Here is a 20,793-nt window from a genome sequence, read left to right on the forward strand (position 1 = left end):
CTAACTTTTTTCCAAGGCAAACTATACCAAAATCTTTTTGTTTTACACTCCACCTACACAGAAAACAGTCCATACCAAAATTTGAACAACTCCTTGACCCGATGAAAAAGAAATATTTTTAAAATTCGCTAATCGCGAAATTCGCAAACTTCCGTATGAAATACTAACTTTTTTCCGAGGAAAGCTATAGCAAAAAGTCTTTTTGTTTTACACTCCACATACACACAAAATTTTTGGTATAGGGGAACTCCATATTGAGTTTGGTTCAATTTCAACAACTTTTTGACCCAATGAAAAAGACCTATTTTTAAAAATACTTATACAAAATTATTCGGAAATAAAAGGAAATTTCCGTATGAAAACCAAACTTTTTTCGTACGCAAGCTATAGCAAAAAATTCTTTTTATCCTACACTCTACGTACACAGGGGATACTCCACACCGAGTTTAGATTGATTTGAACAATTTCTTGACCCGATGAAAAAGACCTATTTTTAAAATTCGCTAATCACGAAATTCGCAAATCTCCGTATGAAAAACTTACTATTTTGCTACACGAGTTATAGCAAAAATTCTTTTTTTGCTACACATTACCTACACAGGAGATACTCCCCGCCAAGTTTGGATTGATTTGAACAACTCTATGACTCAATGAAAAAGAACTATATTTAAAATTCGATATTCGCGAAATTCATAAAGTTCCGTATGAAATGCGTACAAAAACTTACTTTTTTTCCTAGGCAAGCTTTAGCAAACATTTTTTTTTGTTTTACACTTTAAATACACATGGGATACTCCATATCGAGTTTGGTTTAATTTTAAGAAGTTTTTGGCCCTATGGAAAAGACCTATTTTCAAAATTCGTTCTTCGCAAAATTCGCAAATTTCCGTATGCAAAGCCAACTTTTTTCCTAGGCAAGCTATAGCAAAAATTCTTTTTGATATAGATTCTAAGTACCCATGGTATTCTCCATACCCAGTTTGGTTCGATTTGAACAACTCCTTCTCCCGATGAAAAATAATATATTTAAAATTTAAGTATTGGAAATAATCGCAAATTTCCGTATGAAATACTAACTTTTTTCCGAGGAAAGCTATAGCAAAAAGTCTTTTTGTTTTACACTCCACATATACAGAGGAAACTCCATACTGAGTTTGGTTCCATTTCAACAACTTTTTGACCCAATGAAAAAGACCTATTTTTAAAAATACTTATACAAAATTATTCGGAAATAACAGGAAATTTCCGTATGAATACCTAACTTTTTTCGTACGCAAGCTATAGCAAAAAATTCTTTTTATCCTATACTCTACCTACACAGGGGATACTCTATACCAAGTTTGGTTGAATTTGAACAACTTTCTCACCCAATGAAAAAGACCTATTTTTAAAATTCGTTATTCGCGAAATTCGCAAATTTCCGTATGAAATACTAACTTTTTTCCTAGGCCAGCCATAGCAAAAAAACTTTGTTTTAAACTCCATAATCAGAGGGGATACTCCATACCGAGTTTGGTTCTTCTTGAACAAATTTTTGGCCCAATAAGCCGGAATTCGAGTTCTAAGATAACAATGACTTGATCTTTATGAAAATGAGAACCGATTGAAACTTTCAAAAGAACCGTACTTTAGAGCTCTCTTAAAAAGTTTCAATGATTTTATAAAGGCGGAGCAAACACCAACAAAAACAGACTCCACGATCGGCTCTCTGTTTTTAGAATTTGAACGTTAGAGAATTCAGACAGCATGGCCTATTTTTATCAATTTTTACTTAAAGAATCGAAAATCCCGACACATTGGGGATATAATTCAAACATTTAATAGCTCAAATAAAACTTGAGAAAACAATCAATTAAACCAAGATCAACTGCCTGTTGGAAAGACACTTTATATTCATAGAAATGGCATCAATTCAGACAAACTTGCAAAATTAAAGGATAAATAGTCTGGCAGAAAATTAACAATCAGATCATATTATTTTTCAATCAAGATTCATAGAAAATGAGAACACACAAACAACTGAAAACAGATACCACAATCGGTTCTCTGTGCTCAGAAGTTTAGCACAAGAAAATTCAATGAGCGAAAGCGAAAAGAATGTAATCCTCCTTAGGTTCTCTGATAAAGGCATTTTGTGTTCTCAGTTTAAAACAATTTACATTGGAAATGGCTGTAGCAAAAGCACCTGCTAGAATTATCTTGATTAGATGCAAAAACGGAAAATAATTCAACAAAACAATAGAACTATTTATCAACATGTCCAGCATCAGTAAACAAAACTTCAACAGTTTAATAGTACTGTAAACGTAAAACAAAATTTTCAGCATTGATCAGAAACACACAACTGAAAACAGATACCACAATCGGTTCTCTGTAATCATATTCTCAATTAGTTTTTGCCAAAGTCATATTGAATAAGTAGAGTGACTCGTCTCTATCAGTGTGTATTAGTGCGTTCGCAGTAGTCTTCGAGTACTAAAATCAGTGGATATAAAGCCTCCTCTTGCTCAACACTCATTCCAACTTCAGACATCCATGTCAGAATATACTCAAACTCCGGTGTATTTGGGGTCAAAGGTATTCGAAGCTCCACTCCGTCATTCAAAAGGAAAACTTGAATTATCTTGATTGGCTGCGCCCATGTCAAACTTGCGCTCTCAAAAACTACAACAAACCTGAGAACTTGAAATGATCCCATCGCTAATTTGCCCGGTACACTGATCAATAGCTGTGAACTCATTGTCAAACGAAAAATCGCCACGAAAGTCAGAAAAGAAACAACGTTAAAGCAACCTCACAAGATTAGCAATACACAAACTAGTCATCAATTCAGTCTTAAAGTTAGGCAACGTTAGGCAACACACCGTCTTTTTAATGTCAAGACAAAGGCGGGAGAGCCATTTCAATTTTTTTGTTTTACAATCTAACAACCCGGGGAATACTTCATGCCAAGTTTGGATCAATCTGGACAACATCTTGACCTAATGAAAAAGACTTATTTTTAAAAATCCTTAATCCCGAAATTCAAAAAATTCAGTATGAAATACTTACTTTTTTCCTAGGCAAGCTATAGCAAATAATCTGTTTGTTTTCCACTCCACTTACACAGGGGATACTCCGTACCGAGTTTGGTTCCATTTTAACAAATGTTTGACTCAATGAAAAAGACCTATTTTTAAAGTTCGTTATTCGCGAAATTAACACACTTCCGTATGAAATACTAACTTTTTTCCTAGCCAAGCTATAGCAAAAAGCCTTTTGTTTTACACATTTTTATAGGAAAAGCGTAGGAGGCAGCAACAATAATTTTTGATTTTCTTATCACTTACAAAACAATAAAAAACTAACAACATTTATGAGAAAATTAATCATGTTCAATTGTTTTGCACAGTTTGAAGCAGTACTTATTTTGATTTTGAGTGTTCAACACACACGGGCCAACTAACTGTGTTAGAGATATATAAACAATATCTAGCTTAGCACCAATTTTGAGACAAAAGAAGTGATACCCAAACTATTGAGGCAGTTTTTAAAAGCACTGTCAGATGAACCACTCGCAAAATCACAGTAGTTGAATGCAAACTCTTCAACACCAATAACAGCACTTTGATTGGTCATATCAAACAAAATACTTTGGAGCATACCATACTTCAGATTCTCTCCTTCTAGATAGCACACAAAATTACAACAGTTTCCACTTATCAAATAATTGCAATTTTCATCATGACAATGGTAATTTTTTGAATCAAAAACAAAATGTTTGCAAGATTTTACAATACTGTCTCCAAGTGGATAAAATGGATGGTTGGGTTGAACAAAGGGAATGTTTTGACAGTTTTTAAGGAGGAGCCCGTTGAATGTGAAGTCATTTACATTCATTCTTGGAACACGTTTCCGGTAGAAATCTCGTAGAAAACGTTTTCCAATCACCTCAGTCAGTTGCTTAGGAGAGACAGATCGTGAACATTTCCTCAGCAAATTGTGATGCGCCGCTTCGAAAGGAAAAGCAGAGAATGAAGCCAGAGAGCCGAAAGAATTAACCTGAAAACGATGAAACAACTTACAAAAGCAGATTGAAATCTAAAATTTTGATATTTCTGAACAAAACATTTCAGAACATTTCGGAAAGGATAGTATATTTCAATCAAAAGTACTATTTGTAAGGATAGTACCTGATCAAATTGTTATAATTATGATAGAATATTGAACAAAAAGTGTTTAGATCACCAAAATTAAACAGTTTTAGGTGTAATAGAATCAGATAAAACTTACATCGTCGGCTAAGTGAGACAACGTGTGCATGTTGAAAGTTTGAGAGCTTTCACCATATATTTCAGGAAAACGTTGCCGAAAAGTATGCAACAAAACTTTTGCTCTTTGCACCATTGAGGGGTCGTCATGCTCCTCCAGAAGAATTCAAACAGCGAAGGACAATAAAACGAAATGAACAAACACTTCGTAATGGACGCAACCAGTCAAAGTCATGAAACCATATAAAAGAAATGACTTAAACTCTGACGCCTTCCAGTATTTAAGCGTTTGGAGACTTCTAAACTGCCTAGAAAAATCCTGATAGGGCAGTCGGAAACTCAGCAGACGTTTATTAACTATTTCTCTGGTTCTATTCGACATCAGTCCTTTACTCATATTATGTAGAATCGTCCGCACAACACCAAGCAACACCTGATGCATGTAGTCGAAAGGTAAGCAATCAGGTAAATGTACCACATTCTCAACGCAAGATTTCCCTGCAACAAAAAAGAATTTTGAGGAAGCAAGAAAATAACTCACAATGTTTCACAATGCTTCTAAGGAATTTATTTGCATCGAAAACCAAAACAAAAAAAATCAAAAACGCATATTATTGAAGAAATTTGAATATAAGAAACCAACCCAGAAAAGAAGATGAATTAATGCTATGGCAAGATTTTACTTACAATGTTTAGCAAACATATTTCTAAATGAACTTTGCAAATCGTCTAAAGGAATAAAGCAGACCTTTCACGCCAAAAACTGCACGACCAGTGAGCATTGCAACCTCTAAACTCCTTCATCGCTCCGCTGAATTCCTCATCTCTGCAACTGAATCCCACTTATATATCCAAACTTTTCGGGAATGAGCAGTTTCTCCTGCTACCAGACAACAAGGACAACCATACTTTCCGTTAAATTGAGTATGATTTATAATTGCAGCTTTAGCAACCATGTCTAAGACCAGCAAGCTAATCGATGCGTTGTACTTGTACTCAATCTTATCAATTGTTACGTAAGAATTCTGCATTTGAGCCATCGATAGTTCCAAAAACGAGAAAAAATCATCAAAGCAAGGTTTTTGTGAACCACCATACAATCCACCGAGCATCATGTTTTTGTATTTGACTCTTCTTGAGACTGGTAAATTAGCTACCATTAACCAAACTGGATGCAGTTCAAACCTAGTTGAATTGAAAGGCGAGACACCATCGCAATTTAAAATGAGATGAACAGTTTTTGGATGAGACGTGCGACAGAACTTAAAATCGCTATGCGGAAACCAATATACGGATTGTCTGAGAACATCAAAATTTTGTTCTAAAACATGCTCAAGTTGATGCTTGATATCAAAGAAGAAGGCAACTCCATTTGGGAACTCCTTTTTACGCATTTCGTAAGAACTACTATTTGAAAATTTTTGGACGTAGTGAAAACTAGGGACGTTATTTGCCTGTGGCAGCGCTTCCTGGAACAATTTTATAACATCGCGTAGAGCACGATCTGAGAAACTATGCGTTGAAGCAATTTCGATTAGACGATTTGAAAAACTGGACACATATAAACGACTATCAACGCAAATTTTATCACTTTCTGATCCGTTGCTGCCGGCAGATTCCGAATCAAATTCATTACTAAAGTCAGGAGCATTCTCAACCTCTTCAAAATCAGAATAAGTTTTATTGTGTTCTGGCGTTGAAGTTAAAAAGTTTTTCATTTCACCTATCTCGTCGCTTTGGCCTTCATTTGCGTCAAAAACGGGTGCTTTAGTTCCGCAAGCATGTGAAAACAATGGAAACAAATCTACAGGAGAATTCTCCGTAGTTGCATCGTCACACGAGGTTGACGAACTCGCACAATCCGATGAACTATCTGGAGCTAATTTTCGGCTTCTTCTGAATTTTTTAAAAACTCTACCCTTGACTGCTTTTGTGACTGCTCTTCTGCGTTTCGACAGCAATTCAGGCTTGACAGGTTCGTCGTTTGTCAGCGGAAAATTACATTCAGCGCTGGCAGATGAATTTGTAAGGGGCGGCAAAGTAGTGGTTTTGCGCTCTTTTCCAGACCTAGTCCAGAAATCATACACACGTACAATTGAACCGTGATATTCTGTATGAGCACACTGGCAAGAAATACGGTTTTCGCCAAAATAATTCCTCCGTAGAATACAGTTACTTCTTTGCCTGCCTTTACACCTTTCTTGGATATCACAGACAATTCCATGATTTTGCGCTTCACATCAGGAACAAAAGCGGAATTGGGAACGCAAGATGAATTCACAAAAGATAACGGACCTAGCATAATTTGAGAGGCTTTTTTATGCCATACAACGGAAAAATCGTTAACCTTTTCAACAACTTCTTCTTTTGGTAGATGAGCTAGATAACCTAGGACGCCAGGTACAACGTGACCAAATTCAAGGTTAGTTTTTGCGAACACGCCAAAACTATCAAAATCGGAATCGTTATCGCGAACAAAACTGGAGTTGAGCGGTTTATACTCAACAAATTCCAGTGATTGTTGTAGGTCTTTTTCCATCTGCTGAGCCATTGCTACTGACCGCTCGTTTTTCTCCCACATTGAACTAGGTATTTTTCGCATATTACGTCCACTAGAGCTCAGAGAATTTGTGAAAACGGAGTCCGCGAAAGCAAGCTCCCGCCAACTCGTGCAAAAATTTTTCTTAGATTTCGGCATCTGAAAGAGGCAACTTATAGCTTGTAAAAAAACTGTATGACAATTTAAAACTATTGAAGCAATCTATTTAAAAACGACTATTTAGTCCGAGAAGTTGATTGCAACAGGATTAACTTGCCGCCCAAAAAGATAGAACAAAGCTAGGAAGGCAAAATTCGAGTTCCAAGGTAACACTGATTTGAGCTTTTTGAAAATGAGAACCGATTGAAACCTTCAAAAAGAACCGTACTTCACGGCTTTTAAAATTTTTCAATGATTTTATGAAGGCGGACCAAACACAAACAAAAACAGACTCCACGATCGGCTCTCTGTTTTTAGAAACTGAACGTTAGAGAATTAAGACAGCCTAGCCTATTTTTATCAATTTTTACCAAAAGTATCGAAACTCCCGACACATTGGGGATATAATTGAAACATTTAATAGCTGAAATAAAACTTGAGAAAATCATCAATTAAACCAAGAGCAACTGCCTGTTGGAAAGAACACATTATATTCACAGAAATGGCATCAATTCAGACAAACTTGCAAAATTGAAGGATAAATGGTCTGGCAGAAAATCTAACAATCAGATCATATTATTTTTCAATCAAGATTCATAGAAAATGAGCACACACAAAAAACTGAAAACAGATACCACAATCGGTTCTCTGTGTTCTGAAGTTAAGCACAAGAAAAATCAATGAGCGAAAGCGAAAAGAATGTAATCATCCTTAGGTTCTCTGATAAAGGCTTTTTGTGTTCTCAGATTTAAACAATTTAAATTGGAAACGGCTGTAGCAAAAGCACCTGCTAGAATTATCTTGATTAGATGCAAAAGAACGGAAATAAAATCAACAAAACAATGGAACTAAATATCAACAGGTCCAGCATTAGTAGACCAAAACTTCAAGAGTTTAATAGTACTGTAAACATAAAACAAAATTTTCAGCATTGATCAGAAAATGCATTTGACTTTTCAGATCAGCTTAAAACCAATTGAGCGCTCCCTTTTACTCGAAGCTTATATAATTCCGAAACTGTCATCAGAAGCGGAATCATGCTCGTGGGTGCAATCCACACAAACCGACCACCAGCCTTAGCAGCACACATTAGAGATAATTTTTCTGGGTACAATGAGATGCAACCTACACATCTGCTTTTGTTTGTGTAGAAGTGTTTCCTCTTTCTGATATATAAACCTGCCACAGGGTTCCTCTTCAGGAAAGAATGAAGCCAATCACTTCCTGCAGCCTTGTTTCTTTTCCAATTGGGAAGCACGGCAACTCGCCAAGTTTGACTATGTTCGTAAACAGTTCGTAGAACTTATTTCAGAGATCGAGTGGTAAGACAAATAACCATCAGCAGATCAGTTTCCTGCGCCCGACTGAAAACGGATGCTCTCCCCGCTTTCCTGATAGAAGTATCAAAACTGATAGTTTCTGATCTTTGACAACAACGCCTTAAAGTCGAGTAGGGAACGCAGTACAATTTACTGGCTTCACGAATGGAACAGTTCCATAACTTTGTATGCTTTGCTGCCATCAGCAGATGAAGGAGACAATATTTTCGGAATGTTTTACGTCTAGAACCGTTTACCATCTTACTGAAATAAAACTTTTTAAGAAACGCAAATCAATCAATGTAGAAAACTGGCTGCTAGTATGCATTTCTAATTTATATAACATTTATCATACAACTCTTGAATGCAGATTCCACAATCGGATCCCTACGTTCAGCTATCTGATATTTCAGTCTACCACTACGAAGTTTTGCAATGCGTTCAATTGCGTTCATGCAAACAATTGCCTCTGTGTTCAAAGAAGAACCATTGAAAACAGACTCCACGATCGGATCTCTGGTTTCAAGAAATTCAGGCTTCATGAAAATCTCCAATGGTCTTACTTCGAAAAACAAAATCGCCATTTTTATTGCCTAAATGAAACGATGGCTGTTTCCGCGTTTTGAATTCCTTTCAGCGTATCACAAATTGACGACCAACGTTTTTAAATCTAAGACTAAAGAAAGCCACCATTCAGTTAGGCTTCTGAGACCTTAAATCACACGTAGACTGCGACGGTAATTGGTTGCTTGAGAAAAAATAATTGGAGCAACGGCTAGAGGCCATCAAAAAGTAAATTGGAACACATTTGATAATTTATTATCAAGCATTTTATTGTGAGCAATGCAACAGAAAATATTGTAGAGCAAAAACTATATCAGATGCTAAAAGCCAGTGAAGGGAGATGATAGACAAACAACGATAATAAATTTGATTTCACTTCGTGATTCAGCAGCATCGACTATAAATTCAAGGCCAATATCAATTTTATACAAAAAGAAGCGCATATACATACTGATGAAATGAACAATAATAATAGCATAAGAAAAACAAGGGTATTAATAACAAGGGATTAATGATGAGCAGCAAACGAACAAGAACAAAAACCTAAACTCCACAAAGTTTGATATCTTTCAGTACAAGCAAAATTTATCAACATGAAAACAGAGTGGAATGGCAAAATGAAAGAAACATTCTGCTAATCAAAGTATTTATATACATCGCAGAAAAGAAAGTTAACAATAAGACGGTAGAGGGCGCTTTGCCTCTCTTAGACGAATGTAAGAGCCTTAAGTTAAGATTTCAGTTACAAGCTGTTTTACAAAGTTATCTCAACAATGAATCTTCAGTCGAAGTTCTACTTTAATTGCCCCCTGAGTTTTTAGGTTCCATAGATGGTCGTTTATTTTGATCCTGTTCGGTTAAGGGAGACGGAGTGGCGCCCAGTCGTCTCTTTCTTTTAATATCTCGGCCAAGTTGATTGACCGATTCACGCACAACAGTCCAGTCTTCGCCAGGAAAACGCAAAAGAACACAAGATTTGATCAAGACTCAGTAGCGATTTTGAGACTCAGTAGCGTTAGCAGCTTCGTACACGGGAGTACTTTCGTCATTCACCACCTCTGGTGGAATGGAAGGGTTAGTGGGCGTTACGTCACTCACAATCGAATCCTTGCTGTGATTTATTTCCGCCAGAAATGACCTGGAAGGATCGAATCTGCCCTGGTCCATCTTCTTAAGCAGTGTTGCTTTTCTCTCATATAAAACCTCCAGCGAGTCCGACTTCGATATCAGAACGGCAGCGCAGTCCTTGTTTTCGTATCGAAGAATCACTTCATCGCCAACTGCTACGAAGCACCTCTCGCATTTCGGAAAATTTCCCCAAGATGAGTGTTTCATGTCAAGGATACTCCAAGTGTTCTCCAAGGTGAAGTAGAACAAAAAATGCAACTTTGGTGGCTCAAAAGACTTTCCACATACCCTTTTTGACACTGATTGAGACATGATAGACCCTGAAGAAGTTTTAACGGCGTTTAGTGATAAAAAATTTACAATTTTTATTTCTTGAAAGAGGCGAGGGTTAATGATCAAGCTAAAACTCAAATTGTTCCCTTTTTCAACAAATGAGCATTATAAGTTTCATTGTACAACGTAACATTGTTGAAAGCAGATTCCACGATCGGATCTCGGCTTTCAACAGATGAGCGCTATATTTTAGCCTAGTCAATGCTGCTTTTGTTGGACAACCTAGTTTTTGTGGGTCTACAACTAATTGACGTTAAGTCGAAGCATTAGATTCATGAAACACGGGTACTCAGAAAATTGTTCTAATTAAAAGTTATCAAAAAAGACAGTTGAAAGCTGATTCCACGATCGGATCTCGGCTTTCAACAGATGAGCGCCATATTTTAGCCTAGTCAATACTGTTTTTGTTGGGAAACCTAACTTTTGTGGGTCTACATCTAATTGACGTTAAGTAGAAGCATATAAACTCTTGAAACACGGGTTCTCAGAAAATTGTTCTATTTAAAAGTTATCAAAAAAGACACAGTTGAAAGCTGATTCCACGATCGGATCTCGGCTTTCAACAGAAAAAACAACCTGTTATTTAGAAACAACTTAATATTTGAGTTTCTAACTGAGTGACGCAAATTTGAAGAATCAGACTCTTAAAACACGAATACTAGGAAAAGTTTTGAAAGTCAAAGTTAAATTTACATGGTTTTGCCAAAATAAACTTGGACACAATCAAGACTATATCAAGCTTCAATCTCAAAGCATAAATTCAATTCTTGTAGCGTCAGAACAAACATATGAAGTAAGCCGGCTCATGGTGCTTGTGGGGGCATGGTGGATAGCGAACAACTAATGAAATCAATAACATCAAAATTCACAACTTTAATGAAAAATGCGCAGTTTTAAGACAAGCTGTATACCAAAGCAAAACTATCAAAATAACAATACAAAACATCATTCAAGAATGCGACATCGCTGAGCACTATGACTCCTTTTTCAAGAACTCTTGTGCGAATTTTTCAACAAACTTTCCCAAAGTATCGTATCCCCCTGCCGTCAGATGAACGTTGTCGTTCGCCAAATTGGATGGGGGTAGGTCAGGGAGGATAAAATGTTTGAACGTCCTTTTCAAACGCTTGTTTAGCATCGAAATAGCTGTTTCAGCAGACTTACGAGAAATTATGGGCATTATAAGGCCAATCCGTCCCGTTTCTTTGCACCAATCCATGACCTCTTTGAGGACCTTTCTGGTATCCCCTATGCTTTCAACCGGGTCTTTAACTCGCTTTGGATGGATAGAAACATCATTACCACCCATTTGAAATACAATTATCTTGTACTGCTCCAGTATATTCAAGTACTTTGACCAACTTGTAGCATTCAGGCCGGGTACGCCGAAGAAGTCCACATAATTACTTCTATCACTCATCTTTTTCACGTGCGAATCGCCAAATACCAACAGTTTATTCGTGACAACAGGCATCGTCAAATCGCTGAAACAGATGAATACATTAGCGCATCATTGGTATACCTTAAGATAGATATTATAACACGCCCTTACAATTGGTGAAAAAATTGAACATAAATTAACCCCTAAATCTGTACTATACCCCTGATACCCGGGGCTGAGTGGTCCCACTTCGACCCGTGGCGGTGTTCCCAGTTTACACTTGGTGGTGTCCCCTGATACCCGGGGCTGGGTGGTCCCAGATTTACAGCTGGTTCTGTATGTGGAAAAGCGAGTTTGAACAAAAGAAACGAGAGAAACAACAATCGAAAAAAGAACCAAAAAGATGAAAAGTTTGTACTTTTTTCGTACATCACCAATATGAAATATTATATCTGTTTTAGAACCTACTAGGACTATGACACTCCTACTTAGGACCTCAACCCCTTTGAACAAGTCCTTGACAAGATTGAAAATCACTTTTCATAAAACTCCACAAGAGTATTTTTTGAGCTCGAAATTTGACAACGTGTTAAGTACTTTTTTCGTAGATGACCTATATCAAATATTATCTCTGTTTCAGAACCTACTAGAATTATGACACTCCTACATAGACCCTCAAATCATTTGAACAAGTCCTTGACTATACTGAAAGAGACTTTTTATGAAAACGCCCAAGAACAACTTTTGAGCTCGAAATTTGACAACGTATTAATTACTTTTTTCTCAGACCACCTAGATCAACAATTAGCCCTCCAGTAGAACCTACTAGGACTATGACACTCCTACATAGACCCTCAAATCATTTGAACAAGTCCTTGACTATACTGAAAGAGACTTTTTATGAAAACGCCCAAGACCAACTTTTGAGCTCGAAATTTGACAACGTATTAAGCACTTTTTTCTCAGACCACCTAGATCAACAATTAGCCCTCCGGTAGAACCCATTAGGACTATGACACTCCTACATAGACCCTCAAATCATTTGAACAAGTCCTTGACTATACTGAAAGAGACTTTTTATGAAAACGCCCAAGAACAACTTTTGAGCTCGAAATTTGACAACGTATTAAGCACTTTTTTCTCAGACCACCTAGATCCACAATTAGCCCTCCAGTAGAACCTACTAGGACTATGACACTCCTACATAGACCCTCAAATCATTTGAACAAGTCCTTGACTATACTGATAATCACTTGTTATGAAACGCACAAGAATAACTTTTGAGCTCGAAATTTGATAACGTATTAAGTACTTTTTTCTCAAACCACCTAGATCAACAATTAGCCCTCCAGTAGAACCTACTAGGACTATGACACTCCTACATAGACCCTCAAATCATTTGAACAAGTCCTTGACTATACTGAAAGAGACTTTTTATGAAAACGCCCAAGAACAACTTTTGAGCTCGAAATTTGACAACGTATTAAGTACTTTTTTCTCAGACCACCTAGATCAACAATTAGCCCTCCAGTAGAACCTACTAGGACTATGACACTCCTACATAGACCCTCAAATCATTTGAACAAGTCCTTGACTATACTGAAAGAGACTTTTTATGAAAACGTCCAAGAACAACTTTTGAGCTCGAAATTTGACAACGTATTAAGCACTTTTTTCTCAGACCACCTAGATCCCCAATTAGCCCTCCAGTAGAACCTACTAGGACTATGACACTCCTTCATAGACCCTCAAATCATTTGAACAAGTCCTTGACTATACTGATAATCACTTTTTATGAAAACGCCCAAGAACAACTTTTGAGCTCGAAATTTGACAACGTATTAAGTACTTTTTTCTCAGACCACCTAAATCAACAATTAGCCCTCCGGTAGAACCCATTAGGACTATGACACTCCTATATAGACCCTCAAATCATTTGAACAAGTCCTTGACTATACTGAAAGAGACTTTTTATGAAAACGCCCAAGAACAACTTTTGAGCTCGAAATTTGACAACGTATTAAGTACTTTTTTCTCAGACCACCTAGATCAACAATTAGCCCTCCAGTAGAACCTACTAGGACTATGACACTCCTACATAGACCCTCAAATCATTTGAACAAGTCCTTGACTATACTGAAAGAGACTTTTTATGAAAACGCCCAAGAACAACTTTTGAGCTCGAAATTTGACAACGTATTAAGTACTTTTTTCTCAGACCACCTAGATCAACAATTAGCCCTCCAGTAGAACCTACTAGGACTATGACACTCCTACATAGACCCTCAAGTCATTTGAACAAGTCCTTGACTATACTGAAAGAGACTTTTTATGAAAACGTGCAAGAACAACTTTTGATCTCGAAATTTGACAACGTATTAAGTACTTTTTTCTCAGGCCACCTAGATCAACAATTAGCCCTCCAGTAGAACCTACTAGGACTATGACACTCCTACATAGACCCTCAAATCATTTGAACAAGTCCTTGACTATACTGAAAGAGACTTTTTATGAAAACGCCCAAGAACAACTTTTGAGCTCGAAATTTGACAACGTATTAAGTACTTTTTTCTCAGACCACCTAGATCAACAATTAGCCCTCCAGTACAACCTACTAGGACTATGACACTTCTACATAGACCCTCAAATCATTTGAACAAGTCCTTGACTATACTGAAAGAGACTTTTTATGAAAACGCCCAAGAACAACTTTTGAGCTCGAAATTTGACAACGTATTAAGTACTTTTTTCTCAGACCACCTAGATCAACAATTAGCCCTCCAGTAGAACCTACTAGGACTATGACACTCCTACATAGACCCTCAAATCATTTGAACAAGTCCTTGACTATACTGAAAGAGACTTTTTATGAAAACGTCCAAGAACAACTTTTGAGCTCGAAATTTGACAACGTATTAAGTACTTTTTTCTCAGGCCACCTAGATCAACAATTAGCCCTCCAGTAGAACCTACTAGGACTATGACACTCCTACACAGACCCTCAAATCATTTGAACAAGTCCTTGACTATACTGAAAGAGACTTTTTATGAAAACGCCCAAGAACAACTTTTGAGCTCGAAATTTGACAACGTATTAAGTACTTTTTTCTCAGACCACCTAGATCAACAATTAGCCCTCCAGTAGAACCTACTAGGACTATGACACTCCTACATAGACCCTCAAATCATTTGAACAAGTCCTTGACTATACTGAAAGAGACTTTTTATGAAAACGCCCAAGAACAACTTTTGAGCTCGAAATTTGACAACGTATTAATTACTTTTTTCTCAGACCACCTAGATCAACAATTAGCCCTCCAGTAGAACCTACTAGGACTATGACACTCCTACATAGACCCTCAAATCATTTGAACAAGTCCTTGACTATACTGAAAGAGACTTTTTATGAAAACGCCCAAGACCAACTTTTGAGCTCGAAATTTGACAACGTATTAAGCACTTTTTTCTCAGACCACCTAGATCAACAATTAGCCCTCCGGTAGAACCCATTAGGACTATGACACTCCTACATAGACCCTCAAATCATTTGAACAAGTCCTTGACTATACTGAAAGAGACTTTTTATGAAAACGCCCAAGAACAACTTTTGAGCTCGAATTTTGACAACGTATTAAGCACTTTTTTCTCAGACCACCTAGATCCACAATTAGCCCTCCAGTAGAACCTACTAGGACTATGACACTCCTACATAGACCCTCAAATCATTTGAACAAGTCCTTGACTATACTGATAATCACTTGTTATGAAACGCACAAGAATAACTTTTGAGCTCGAAATTTGACAACGTATTAAGTACTTTTTTCTCAAACCACCTAGATCAACAATTAGCCCTCCAGTAGAACCTACTAGGACTATGACACTCCTACATAGACCCTCAAATCATTTGAACAAGTCCTTGACTATACTGAAAGAGACTTTTTATGAAAACGCCCAAGAACAACTTTTGAGCTCGAAATTTGACAACGTATTAAGTACTTTTTTCTCAGACCACCTAGATCCCCAATTAGCCCTCCAGTAGAACCTACTAGGACTATGACACTCCTACATAGACCCTCAAATCATTTGAACAAGTCCTTGACTATACTGATAATCACTTTTTATGAAAACGCCCAAGAACAACTTTTGAGCTCGAAATTTGACAACGTATTAAGTACTTTTTTCTCAGACCACCTAAATCAACAATTAGCCCTCCGGTAGAACCCATTAGGACTATGACACTCCTATATAGACCCTCAAATCATTTGAACAAGTCCTTGACTATACTGAAAGAGTCTTTTTATGAAAACGCCCAAGAACAACTTTTGAGCTCGAAATTTGACAACGTATTAAGTACTTTTTTCCCAGACCACCTAGATCAACAATTAGCACTCCAGTAGAACCTACTAGGACTATGACACTCCTACATAGACCCTCAAATCATTTGAACAAGTCCTTGACTATACTGAAAGAGACTTTTTATGAAAACGCCCAAGAACAACTTTTGAGCTCGAAATTTGACAACGTATTAAGTACTTTTTTCTCAGACCACCTAGATCAACAATTAGCCCTCCAGTAGAACCTACTAGGACTATGACACTCCTACATAGACCCTCAAGTCATTTGAACAAGTCCTTGACTATACTGAAAGAGACTTTTTATGAAAACGTGCAAGAACAACTTTTGATCTCGAAATTTGACAACGTATTAAGTACTTTTTTCTCAGGCCACCTAGATCAACAATTAGCCCTCCAGTAGAACCTACTAGGACTATGACACTCCTACATAGACCCTCAAATCATTTGAACAAGTCCTTGACTATACTGAAAGAGACTTTTTATGAAAACGCCCAAGAACAACTTTTGAGCTCGAAATTTGACAACGTATTAAGTACTTTTTTCTCAGACCACCTAGATCAACAATTAGCCCTCCAGTAGAACCTACTAGGACTATGACACTCCTACATAGACCCTCAAATCATTTGAACAAGTCCTTGACTATACTGAAAGAGACTTTTTATGAAAACGTCCAAGAACAACTTTTGAGCTCGAAATTTGACAACGTATTAAGTACTTTTTTCTCAGGCCACCTAGATCAACAATTAGCCCTCCAGTAGAACCTACTAGGACTATGACACTCCTACACAGACCCTCAAATCATTTGAACAAGTCCTTGACTATACTGAAAGAGACTTTTTATGAAAACGCCCAAGAACAACTTTGAGCTCGAAATTTGACAACGTATTAAGTACTTTTTTCTCAGACCACCTAGATCAACAATTAGCCCTCCAGTAGAACCTACTAGGACTATGACACTCCTACATAGACCCTCAAATCATTTGAACAAGTCCTTGACTATACTGAAAGAGACTTTTTATGAAAACGCCCAAGAACAACTTTTGAGCTCGAAATTTGACAACGTATTAAGTACTTTTTTCTCAGACCACCTAGATCAACAATTAGCCCTCCAGTAGAACCTACTAGGACTATGACACTCCTACATAGACCCTCAAATCATTTGAACAAGTCCTTGACTATACTGAAAGAGACTTTTTATGAAAACGTCCAAGAACAACTTTTGAGCTCGAAATTTGACAACGTATTAAGTACTTTTTTCTCAGGCCACCTAGATCAACAATTAGCCCTCCAGTAGAACCTACTAGGACTATGACACTCCTACACAGACCCTCAAATCATTTGAACAAGTCCTTGACTATACTGAAAGAGACTTTTTATGAAAACGCCCAAGAACAACTTTGAGCTCGAAATTTGACAACGTATTAAGTACTTTTTTCTCAGACCACCTAGATCAACAATTAGCCCTCCAGTAGAACCTACTAGGACTATGACACTCCTACATAGACCCTCAAATCATTTGAACAAGTCCTTGACTATACTGAAAGAGACTTTTTATGAAAACGCCCAAGAACAACTTTTGAGCTCGAAATTTGACAACGTATTAAGTACTTTTTTCTCAGACCACCTAGATCAACAATTAGCCCTCCAGTAGAACCTACTAGGACTATGACACTCCTACATAGACCCTCAAATCATTTGAACAAGTCCTTGACTATACTGAAAGAGACTTTTTATGAAAACGCCCAAGAACAACTTTTGAGCTCGAAATTTGACAACGTATTAAGTACTTTTTTCTCAGACCACCTAGATCAACAATTAGCCCTCCAGTAGAACCTACTAGGACTATGACACTCCTACATAGACCCTCAAATCATTTGAACAAGTCCTTGACTATACTGAAAGAGACTTTTTATGAAAACGCCCAAGAACAAATTTTAAGCTCGAAATTTGACAACGTATTAAGTACTTTTTTCTCAGACCACCTAGATCAACAATTAGCCCTCCAGTAGAACCTACTAAAACTATGACACTCCTACATAGACCCTCAAATCATTTGAACAAGTCCTTGACTATACTGAAAGAGACTTTTTATGAAAACGCCCAAGAACAACTTTTGAGCTCGAAATTTGACAACGTATTAAGTACTTTTTTCTCAGACCACCTAGATCAACAATTAGCCCTCCAGTAGAACCTACTAGGACTATGACACTCCTACATAGACCCTCAAATCATTTGAACAAGTCCTTGACTATACTGAAAGAGACTTTTTATGAAAACGCCCAAGAACAACTTTTGAGCTCGAAATTTGACAACGTATTAAGTACTTTTTTCTCAGACCACCTAGATCAACAATTAGCCCTCCAGTAGAACCTACTAGGACTATGACACTCCTACATAGACCCTCAAATCATTTGAACAAGTCCTTGACTATACTGAAAGATACTTTTTATGAAAACGCCCAAGACCAACTTTTGAGCTCGAAATTTGACAACGTATTAAGTACTTTTTTCTCAGACCACCTAGATCAACAATTAGCCCTCCAGTAGAACCTACTAGGACTATGACACTCCTACATAGACCCTCAAATCATTTGAACAAGTCCTTGACTATACTGAAAGAGACTTTTTATGAAAACGCACAAGAACAACTTTTGAGCTCGAAATTTGGCAACGTATTAAGTACTTTTTTCTCAGACCACCTAGATCAACAATTAGCCCTCCAGTAGAACCTACTAGGACTATGACACTCCTACATAGACCCTCAAATCATTTGAACAAGTCCTTGACTATACTGAAAGAGACTTTTTATGAAAACGCCCAAGAACAACTTTTGAGCTCGAAATTTGACAACGTATTAAGTACTTTTTTCTCAGACCACCTAGATCAACAATTAGCCCTCCAGTAGAACCTACTAGGACTATGACACTCCTACATAGACCCTCAAATCATTTGAACAAGTCCTTGACTATACTGAAAGATACTTTTTATGAAAACGCCCAAGAACAACTTTTGAGCTCGAAATTTGACAACGTATTAAGTACTTTTTTCTCAGACCACCTAGATCAACAATTAGCCCTCTAGTAGAACCCATTAGGACTATGACACTCCTACATAGACCCTCAAATCATTTGAACAAGTCCTTGACTATACTGAAAGAGACTTTTTATGAAAACGCCCAAGAACAACTTTTGAGCTCGAAATTTGACAACGTATTAAGCACTTTTTTCTCAGACCACCTAGATCCACAATTAGCCCTCCAGTAGAACCTACTAGGACTATGACACTCCTACATAGACCCTCAAATCATTTGAACAAGTCCTTGACTATACTGAAAGATACTTTTTATGAAAACGCCCAAGAACAACTTTTGAGCTCGAAATTTGACAACGTATTAAGTACTTTTTTCTCAGACCACCTAGATCAACAATTAGCCCTCCAGTAGAACCTACTAGGACTATGACACTCCTACATAGGCCCTCAAATCATTTGAACAAGTCCTTGACTATACTGAAAGAGACTTTTTATGAAAACGCCCAAGAACAACTTTTGAGCTCGAAATTTGACAACGTATTAAGTACTTTTTTCTCAGACCACCTAGATCAACAATTAGCCCTCCAGTAGAACCTACTAGGACTATGACACTCCTACATAGACCCTCAAATCATTTGAACAAGTCCTTGACTATACTGAAAGAGACTTTTTATGAAAACGCCCAAGAATAACTTTTGAGCTCGAAATTTGACAACGTATTAAGTACTTTTTTCTCAGACCACCTAGATCAACAATTAGCCCTCCAGTAGAACCTACTAGGACTATGACACTCCTACATAGACCCTCAAATCATTTGAACAAGTCCTTGACTATACTGAAAGAGACTTTTTATGAAAACGCCCAAGAACAACTTTTGAGCTCGAAATTTGACAACGTATTAAGTACTTTTTTCTCAGACCACCTAGATCAACAATTAGCCCTCCAGTAGAACCTACTAGGACTATGACACTCCTATATAGACCCTCAAATCATTTGAACAAGTCCTTGACTATACTGAAAGAGACTTTTTATGAAAACGCCCAAGAACAACTTTTGAGCTCGAAATTTGACAACGTATTAAGTACTTTTTTCTCAGACCACCTAGATCAACAATTAGCCCTCCAGTAGAACCTACTAGGACTATGACACTCCTACATAGACCCTCAAATCATTTGAACAAGTCCTTGACTATACTGAAAGATACTTTTTATGAAAACGCCCAAGAACAACTTTTGAGCTCGAAATTTGACAACGTATTAAGTACTTTTATCTCAGACCACCTAGATCAACAATAAGCCCTCCAGTAGAACCTACTAGGACTATGACACTCCTACATAGACCCTCAAATCATTTGAACAAGTCCTTGACTATACTGAAAGATACTTTTTATGAAAACGCCCAAGAACAACTTTTGAGCTCGAAATTTGACAACGTATTAAGTACTTTTTTCTCAGACCACCTAGATCAACAATTAGCCCTCCAGTAGAACCTACTAGGACTATGACACTCCTACATAGGCCCTCAAATCATTTGAACAAGTCCTTGACTATACTGAAAGAGACTTTTTATGAAAACGCCCAAGAACAACTTTTGAGCTCGAAATTTGACAACGTATTAAGTACTTTTTTCTCAGACCACCTAGATCAACAATTAGCCCTCCAGTAGAACCTACTAGGACTATGACACTCCTACATAGACCCTCAAATCATTTGAACAAGTCCTTGACTATACTGAAA

Source organism: Convolutriloba macropyga, chromosome 9 (assembly GCF_964194025.1).
Source record: "Convolutriloba macropyga chromosome 9, txConMacr16.3, whole genome shotgun sequence".
In the NCBI taxonomy this organism is placed as follows: Eukaryota; Metazoa; Xenacoelomorpha; order Acoela; family Convolutidae; genus Convolutriloba; species Convolutriloba macropyga.